This window comes from Eriocheir sinensis, chromosome 30, assembly GCF_024679095.1.
Source record: "Eriocheir sinensis breed Jianghai 21 chromosome 30, ASM2467909v1, whole genome shotgun sequence".
In the NCBI taxonomy this organism is placed as follows: domain Eukaryota; kingdom Metazoa; phylum Arthropoda; class Malacostraca; order Decapoda; family Varunidae; genus Eriocheir; species Eriocheir sinensis.
In genome coordinates this window covers 11,042,251-11,052,250 of record NC_066538.1, presented here as the reverse complement: position 1 = coordinate 11,052,250, position 10,000 = coordinate 11,042,251, and the positions used below count along the sequence as shown (strand labels likewise).

General features: G+C 41.5%; 1 protein-coding gene across 1 annotated transcript in view; it reads left to right on the top strand.

Annotated features, from left to right (window-relative positions):
• The window catches only part of LOC127005570 (glutamate receptor 4-like), a 453,194-nt gene that overhangs the window by 318,339 nt on the left and 124,855 nt on the right, over nt 1–10,000 (top strand). The gene's annotated exons all lie outside the window — the stretch shown is intronic.

Genomic DNA, 10,000 nt, shown 5'->3' with positions numbered 1-10,000 from the left:
ACCTTTACACTTCTAACCTTCTATCTGATCGCCATTATGGATCCCGCAAGGGGCGTTTTACTGGCGATCTTCTTGCTCTCTTAACTGACTCTTGGTCATCCTCTCTTAGCCGTTTCGGTGAAACTTTCTCCGTTGCGCTAGACATATCGAAAGCCTTCGATAGAGTCTGGCACAAGTCTTTGCTTTTTAAACTGCTCTCTTTCGGATTCTATCCCTCTCTTTCTTCCTTTATCTCCAGTTTCCTTTCCGGCCGTTCTGTCTCTGCGGTGGTAGACAGTCACTGCTCTTCCCCTAAACCTATCAACAGTGGCGTTCCACAGGGGCTCTGTCCTATCACCCACTCTCTTCCTGTTATTCATCAATGATCTTCTTTCCATACGCCGACGACTCCACTCTGCATTATTCAGCTTCTTTCAACAGAAGACCCTCTCAACAAGAAGTACACAACTCCAGACTGGAGGCTGCAGAACGCGTAACCTCAGACCTTGCTATCATTTCCGATTGGGGCAGAAGGAACCTTGTGTCCTTCAATGCCTCAAAAACTCAATTTTTCCACCTATCAACTCGACACAATCTTCCAAACACCTATCCCCTATTCTTCGACAACACTCAGCTGTCACCTTCTTCAACACTAAACATCCTCGGTCAATCCTTAACTCAAAATCTCAACTGGAAACTTCATATCTCCTCTCTCGCTAAATCAGCTTCCTCGACGTTGGGCGTTCTGTATCGTCTCCGCCAGTTCTTCTTCCCCGCGCAGTTGCTATCCATATACATGGGCCTTGTCCGCCCTCGTATGAAGTATGCATCTCACGTGTGGGGGGGCTCCACCCACACAGCTCTTCTGGACAGAGTGAAGGCTAAGGCTCTGCGTCTCATCCGCTCTCCTCCTCCTACTGATAGTCTTCTACCTCTTAAATTCCGTCGCGATGTTGTCTCTCTTTCTATCTTCTATCGATATTTCCACGCTGACTGCTCTTCTGAACTTGCTAACTGCATGCCTCCCCCCCTCCCGCGGCTCCGCTGCACACGACTTTCTACGCATGCTCATCCCTACACTGTCCAAACCCCTTATGCAAGAGTTAACTAGCATCTTCACTCTTTCATCCCTCACGCTGGTAAACTCTGGAACAATCTTCCTTCATCTGTATTTCCTCCTGCCTACGACTTGAACTCTTTCAAGAGCAGGGTATCAGGACACCTCTCCTCCCGAGTTTGACCTTGCTTTTGGCCGCCTCTTCTGATTATTTTATGGGAGCAGCGATTAGCGGGCTTTTTTATTGTTTTTTTTTGTGTGCCCTTGAGCTGCCTCCTTTGTTGTAAAACACACACACACACACACACACACACACACACACACACACACACACACACACACACACACACTAAAACAGAGATTTCACCAAAACGATGAGTGTGCGTTTAATTGACTTAATTTTCCTATGTATTTACCTGTTTCTAAAAGATACTATGCAAATCTTAAAATTGGTTTGAGTTTTTATTCACCGTCGCAGTTATCTCTATTTTTCAAGCAGAAATGATGCACAATATTATTAAAAAAATTTATTTCATATATTTTTTCGATGATTTAAAGTATTCATTAAAAATAACAAGCAAATTGTCTTCAGCCCCCTCTTATTATTTTTTATCATTTCATAGGGCAGTCGATCAAGGTGCGCTTGATAAATCCTTAGCTCATTGTTTCTCATGGCCGGATATTGCTCTCTCTCTCTCTCTCTCTCTCTCTAACACACACACACACACTATTGCTTTTTGTTTCATATCATTTGATAACACGTCTATCCTTCACCCGGGGGTTCGAGTCACGCTCAGGCCACTAAAGTTTCTCCACTGACAGAAGCGGTTACTGCCCCCCCACTTCATTACAAGGGATGTGTGTGTGTGTGTGTGTGTGTGTGTGCGTGATCAAAAGAGAACCCTTTCCACGTGAGCATTAGCTGTCGATTTCGAGTCCAGCATATGATCCGACCGTGGGGCGCTCGGGCGCACACACACACACACACACACACACACACACACACACACACACACACTAACCTTTGAATCAGCTTGTTTGCTCTATATATATATATGATAATATTTGTAGATATTTGCATTCCCTCAGCAGTTTGTTTAAGGTCTCCCAATTCCTCTTTTACTTCTTTCTTGTGGGACATGACTTTATTTAAAGGTGTCGTCTTTAACACTGTTTCATTCATGTCAAACAAGTTTTCAAGATTATAATATATTTTGCCTAAAAAATACCATTTTATTGTAAATATTTGTTACCTATTGAATCATTTCATTTAGTATAAGCATGCAAGAAGAGAGCGTGGCAGAAAAAAATCACCCTACATTTTGCACTACTTTATTAAACATTTGCCGTAACAATTGATGTGAAATATAATGGTACTAAGCTGGGTTTTTGTTTTGTTTTTCACTATATGTAACGCAAAAAACAACCCGTAATTCGATTTTTTGGTGGATTAAACTCTGCTTCGCGAACCCTATTGTACAAGTTTTAGTTTGGGGCAAGGTAAAGAGAAGGGGAGGTAGGCTCACACCGGCCGCTCCGCGCAGGGTGTGACTTCACGTGAAATACAGTTGTGGTAGAGTAGATACCGCGCGCTCGACTGGCGTCTATTGTCGGCAGCCGGCCGCCATATTAGTACTGCAAATATTAGCGCGGACGTCTAAAAACACGTGTAAATTTAAAGTTAAAGAGAATGACAGGTAGCCTGGTAAATACTCAGTGATGGAGAACTAAGGTCTGCAACCAACATCTACTTTTATACCAGTGTTTAATCCTTTTACGGCATATGAAGACAACACACAAAGCCAACAGAATCTGCTCGAGAATATATTTATTTATATATATATATATATATATATATATATATATATATATATATATATATATATATATATATATATATATATATATATATATATATATATATATATATATATAACATATTTCCATACATTTCTTTCTAAGTTTTTGATCTCTTGGCAGCCGATGAAACCGTATATTACTGTTTCCTTTCACCGAAACTGATCGACAACTGAGCACAATACAAAAAGTTGGCATATTGAAAGAAAATACACTTTTGGTAAGTTTCCCATTGAGTGAGTGAGGAACTCACGTCAGGAGGCTGGTGCGCGCGAGACTGACCTCTCTTCCTTGTCCGGACCCCTCAGTCCTTCTTACACGTGACGTCATGCACAGAAGAGACAAATTTAGGTACCTCCACCCACCCCCCACCCCTGGTGAACCTACCTTTCATTCTCCTTACCTTGGTTTGGGGAGCCAAAGTGTTCATTATCTAAATTCTAAATTGATTTGATGGTGACGGTATTACTTCCCAGGTGGTAAAAAAAAATCCAAGTGTGTGTGTGTGTGTTTGTGTGTGTGTTAGCAGCTAGCTCATCCAAGTACATTGAGTGTCTTTAAAAGGTTAATAAAGACAAAAATTAGAGATTGTTTGAAAAGTTCTAGACTGCGATTTGGTTTGATATAAGTTTTTAATCGGTTAAGAGGAGATTTTGATGTGTTATGGGGGAAGTACATATATCAAAAATTGATGTAAGAATGTGCAACAAACGATATAAATTGGGTAAATTCAAATTTGGGAGTGAAACAGGGAAACACTTGTTGCGGGTGGTAAATGAATGGAACAAACTGAAGAGGTGCGTAGTAAAGGCAAACTCAACTGGAAGCCTTAGATGTGGGTTAGATGTATTTCATGTATAGGACGAGTGGCCTCTTGTAGCCCCTTTCTATCTTTATGACCCATTTTATAGTTTCTAGATTTTGATATATGCAACAACTCTTTTTCTATCTTTTTAAACATCTGAATCAAAGTATTTTTTTTTTATTATAAGTTAATTTTTATATGTTTTATAATTACATTTTTTTACTTTACAGTATCACTGAAATAATTACAGTTATTTCATCAAAAGTTTTGTTCTTCGTTTATATCGTCCTTGTGTCAAGTACTCTCTTACATTTCAATTTTGCTTCTATTTACCTTATATTTTTTCTTTAGAATTCCTCACTTTTCGTTTTCCTTATTGTCTCATCAACACCAGAGAGTAATTTAGCACACTCTCTAAAGACACCACACTACATCCACGCTACACACACGCCATTTCGCCGTCTCGATTATAGAGAAGGCCTGACAGCTCAAATTATGAGTCATTCAAGTATGGTGGAGTGTGTCCCGCGCTGCCCAACTAAAATGTAATTTTTTGTGTGTTTTTAATGCATATTTTTGTGTTAAATATATTATTTTCTGTGATAAATAAAGGTTTTCCAACATTCATATCTTATAAACATCATCAAATTAGACATAAAAAAAAGAGGATATAAATTAGATATAGTATAAGGGATGGAGAAATATTCACATAAAAAAGTCATATAAATACATTGACAGTCGTAGCTGGGTACTCCTGTTAGATTGATTTGTCACCGTTTCTAAACATCTCTATATGACATTCATAACGCTGTCGTTATAATTACTATATTCAACAAGCCGATCCTACATCTCTATATTACACAACTAAGTCACCTGGTATCTGGCAACTACAACTGCTACAACCCCGTAACAGTGGAAACTATTAACAACAGTGCATAGAAAAGCAAAGTCAGGGGAAGAAAAGAACAGAAAAACACCTTGGTTCAGGGTGAAATATATAAGTGTGCACTGTGAAGTGACTAAGTGCATGGTTTGAAGTATAGAAGTGTTGAGAAGGAGGACCTAAGAAGCGTTACAAAGCTTTACAGGTCAAAAGAAGAAGAAAAAGAAGAATGCACACTTTTTTTTTTTTTTTTACAACAAAGGAGACAGCTCAAGGGCACACAAAAAAGTAAACAATAATAAAAAAAACAAGCCCGCTACTCGCTGCTCACAAAAAGAATCCAAAGAGGTGGCCGAAAGAGAGGTCAACTTCGGGAGGATAGGTGTCCAGATACCCATCTCTTGAAAGAGTTAAAGTCGTAGGTAGGAGGAAATACAGAAGAAGGAAGATTGTTCCATAGTTTACCAGCGTGAGGGATGAAAGAGTGAAGATGCTGGTTAACTCTTGCATAAGGGGTTTGGACAGTATAGGGATGAGCATGAATAGAAAGTCGCGTGCAGCGGGGCTGCGGGAGGGGGGAGGCATGCAGTTAGCAAGTTCAGAAGAGCAATCAGCGTGAAAATATCGATAGAAGATAGAAAGAGAGGCAACATGGCGGCGGAAATTAAGAGGTAGAAGACTATTAGTAAAGGGAGGAGAGCTGATGAGACGAAGAGCCTTAGACTCCACTTTGTCCAAGAAAGCTGTGTGAGTGGAGCCCCCCCACACGTGAGATGCATACTCCATACGAGGGCGGACAATGCCCCTGTATATGGATAGCAACTGTGTGGGGGAGAATAACTAGCGGAGACGATACAGAACGCCCAACCTCGAGGAAGCTGATTTAGTGAAAGACGAGATGTGAAGTTACCAGTTAAGATTTTGAGTTAATAGACTAATAATTTTGATGCTCCTGTTTTGGTAGTTGTTGTTTGGGCTTAGTTTGCTTCTGTTTGTTTAAGGATAGACCGAGGATGTTTAGTGTTGAAGATGGTGACAGCTGAGTGTTACCGAAGAATAGGGGATTGGTGTTTGGAAGATTGTGTCGAGTTGATAGGTGGAGAAATTGGGTTCTTGAGGCATTGAAGGACACAAGGTTCCTTTTACCCCAATCGGAAATGATAGTAAGGTCTGAGGTTAAGCGTTCTGCAGCCTCCAGCCTTGAGTCATGTAATTCCTGTTGAGAGGGTCTTCTGTTGAAAGAAGTTGAATAATGCAGAGTGGAGTCATCCGCGTATGAGTGGATAGGACATTTTTTTATGGAAAGAAGATCATTGATGAATAACAGGAAGAGAGTGGGTGATAGGACAGAGCCTTGTGGAACACCACTGTTAATAGGTTTATGAGAAGATCAGTGACCGTCTACCACAGTAGAGATAGAACGGCCGGAAAGGAAACTGGAGATAAAGGAACAGAGAGAAGGATAGAATCCGAAAGAGGGCAGTTTAGAAAGCAAAGACTTGTGCTAGACTCTATCGAAGGCTTTCGATATGTCTAGCTCAACTGAGAAAGTTTCACCGAAACGGCTAAGAGAGGATGACCAAGAATCAGTTAAGAGAACAAGAAGATCGCCAGTAGAACGCCCCTTGGGAACCCATACTGGCGATCAGACAGAAGGTTAAAAGTGGAAAGGTGCTTTTGAATCTTCCGGTTAAGGATTGATTCAAAAGCTTTAGATAGACAGGAAAGTAAAGCTATAAGGCGGTAGTTTGAGGGATTGGAACGGTCACCCTTCTTAGGCACAGGCTGTACGAAGGCGTACTTCCAGCAGGAAGGAAAGGTAGATATTGGTCGGCAGAGGCGAAAGAGTTTGACAAGGCAGGGTGTCAGCACGGAAGCGCAGTTTTTAAGGACAATGGGAGGCACTCCATCAGGTCCATAAGCCTTCTGAGAGTTGAGGCCAGAGAGGGCATAGAAAACATCATTAGGAAGAATCTTAATAACAGGCATAAAAGAGTCGGAGGGGGGATGAGTAAGAGGAATATACCCAGAATCGTCCAGAGTGGAGTTCTTACAGAACGTTTGAGCGAAGAGTTCAGCCTTAGAGATAGAAGAGACGGCAGTGCTGCCGTCTGGGTTAAGAAGAGGCGGGAAAGAGGAAGAAGTGAAATTGGAAGAGATATTTTTGGCTAAGTGCCAGAAGTCTCTGGAAGAATTAGAGAAAGCAAGGTGTTGACATTTACTATGGTTAAAGGAGTTTTTGGTAAGTCGAAGAATAGATCTGGCGCGATTCCGGGCGGAAATGTAAAGGTCATGGTTAGCGGGAGTTCGAAGGCTCTGGTACCTTTTGTGAGCTACCTCTCTTTCTTTGACAGCACGAAAACAAGCGTGATTAAACCAAGGCTTTTTAGCATGGGGAGTAGAGAAAGTACGTGGAATGTATGCCTCCATTCCTGAGACAATGCGTGAACAAATGCGTGAATAAGTGAAAATAAGTGGCTTTATTGCAGTTAGGAAAGTTACATAATACTCAAAAGGAAAGTGTGGGAATAAGAAGAAAAGAGGAACGAGAGGAGAAGGACCTAAGAAGCGATGCAAAGCGTTACAGGTTAAAAGAAGAAGAAGAAGAAGAAGAAGAAGAAGAAGAAGAAGAAGAAGAAGTTGCCAGATAGCAGGTGAGTGAGTTGCCAAGTATAGGGATGAAGGATCAGCTTGTTGAATATAGTGATTGTAACGACAACGTTTTGAATGTCAAAGATATATTTAGAAACGGTGACAAATGAAAATAATAGGAGTCTACTCTGTTACGACTGTCAATGTATTTATATGATTTTTTATGTAAATATTTCTCCCTCTTCTTATACTATATCTTATTTATTTGCTCTTCTTAATGTCTAATTTGATGATGTTTATAAGATATTAATGTTGGAAAACCTTTATTTATCACAGAAAAAATATATATAACACAAAACTATGCATTAAAACACACAAAAAATAACATTTTAGTTGGGGATCGCGGGACACACTCCACCACACTAGGATGACTCATCGCCAAAGATTCCAGCATGCTGTCAGGGCTTCTCTAGATCGAGACGGCAATGGTGGAGCCCCCCAACAAGTGAGATGCATACTCCATACGAGGGCGGACAAGGTCCCTGTAAATGGATAACAACTGTTCGGGGGAGAAGAACTGGCGGAGACGATACACAACGCCTAACCTCGAGAGAGCTGATTAAGTGAGAGGAGATGTGAAGTTTCCAGTTAAGATTTTGAGTTAAGGATAGATCGAGGATGTTTAGTGTTGAAGATGGTGACAGCTGAGTGTTGTTGAAGAATTGGGGATAGGTTTTTTTGAAGATTGTGTCGAGTTGATAGGTTGAGAAATTGGGTTTTTGAGGCATTGAAAGACACAAGGTTCCTTTTACGCCAATCGGAAATGATAGCAAGGTCTGAGGTTAAGCGTCCTGCAGCCTCCAGTCTGGAGTCTTGTAATTCCTGTCGGGAGGGTTTTCTGTTGCAAGAAGTTCAATAATGCAAAGTATGAGTGGATAGGACAGTTTGCTATGGAAAGAAGATCATTGATGAATAACAGGAAGAGAGTGGGTGATAGGAAAGAGCCATGTGGAACATCACTGTTGATAGGCTTAGGGGAAGAACAGTGACCGTCTACCACTGAAGAAACAGAACGGCCGGAAAGGAAACTGGAGATATAGGAACAGAGAGAAGGATAGAATCCGAGAGAGGGCAGTTTAGAAAACAAAGAGTTCTGCCAGACTCTCTCGAAAGCTTTCGATATGTCTAGCCATAGACTCCGATCTAGCGCAACTGAGAAAGTTTCACCGAAACGGCTAATAGAGGATGACCAAGAGTCAGTTAAGAGAGCAAGAAGATCGCCTTATGAGAATATGCCCAGAATCGTCCAGAGTGGAGTATTTATAGAAAGTTTGAGAAGACAGTTCAGCCTTAGAGATAGATGAGACGGCGGTGCTGCCGTCAGGATTAAGGAGAGGAGGGAAAGATGAAGAAGTGAAATTGCAGCAAGGTTTTGACATTTAATATAGATGAAAGAGCTTTAGGTAAGTCGAAGAATACATTTGGCACGATTCCGGGCGGAAATTTAAAGATCAGGGTTACCAGGAGTTCGACAGCTGTAGTACCTTTTGTGAGCTGCCTTTCTATCTTTGACAGCACGAGAACGAGCTTGATTAAACCAAGGCTTTTTAGCATGAGGAGTAGAGAAAGTACGAGGAAAATGTGCCTATATTCCAGATGCGCTGGGCACACACAGAGGGGTCTCTCTCCTGGAAGCGGTAATCATTCCACGGGAAATAGAAAAGGTACATCCTCAGGTCGTCCCACCGAGCTGAAGCAAAATGCCAGAAGCATCGCCTATTCAGTGGGTCCAGAGGCCATACAGGAGCGATAGGGCAAGATACAGAAATAAGGTTGTGATCGAGGGAGCTCAACAGTGAGAACAGATTGACAGAGTAAGCATAAGGGTTAGAGGTAAGGAAGAGGTCTAGAATGTTGGGCGTGTCTCCAAGACGGTCGAGAATACGTGTAGGGTGCTGAACCAACTGCACTAGATCATTAAGTAGAGCAAAGTTTTAGGCTTGTTTACCAGGCTGGTCAGTGAAAGAGGATGAAAGCCAAAGCTGGTGGTGAACATTGAAATCTCCTATATAGGATGGAAATTTCAGCGAAAGTAGAGTGGGTCAAGATGTGCTTCACTTTAGAGTTCAAGTAATCAAAGAATTTTACATAGTAGAGTTAGGTGAGTGATAAACAGAACAGATGTATTTAGTAATAGAATGACAAAGAAGTCTTAGCCATATGATGGAAAATTCAGAAGAGTCAAAGTCGGGGGCACGAGAGCAAGTGATGTTGCGCACGTAGGCACAACAACCAGTGTTGGTTTGAAATTTAGGATAGATATAGTAGGTGGGAACAGAGTAGAAACTGCTGTCAGTAGCCGCCGAGACCTATGTTTCGGTGAGGAAGAGGTGAGGTTTTAAGGAGGAGAGATGGTGCACCACCAAATGAAAATTGGAACGAAGACTGCGTCGACAGCCAAAAGAGGAGTCCTCCCTGGTGGAATTGTTATTGGTAGCGAGTGTTCTAAGTGCTAATCGGTTCACGGACAGAGAAAATCATATCCGCCAGGGTTACTTTATTGGACAGAACTTACACACCTCATCACGACAAGGACAACACATAGGATAGGTGTTTGTTTGTGTATGCTTTTGTGTGAATGTTGTTTGTGTAGGTTAACATTTAAGTGTTGGTGTATGTGTGGAACAATGTGTAACGGTGGACAACAAGAGAACGTGGACGGACAGTCAAAGGTAAACGAATACAAGGAAAGTTAACGATGAAGACGCGACAAGACAGACTGGCAGACACAGTGACGATGGACATTACATGAAAACACTGAGAATCT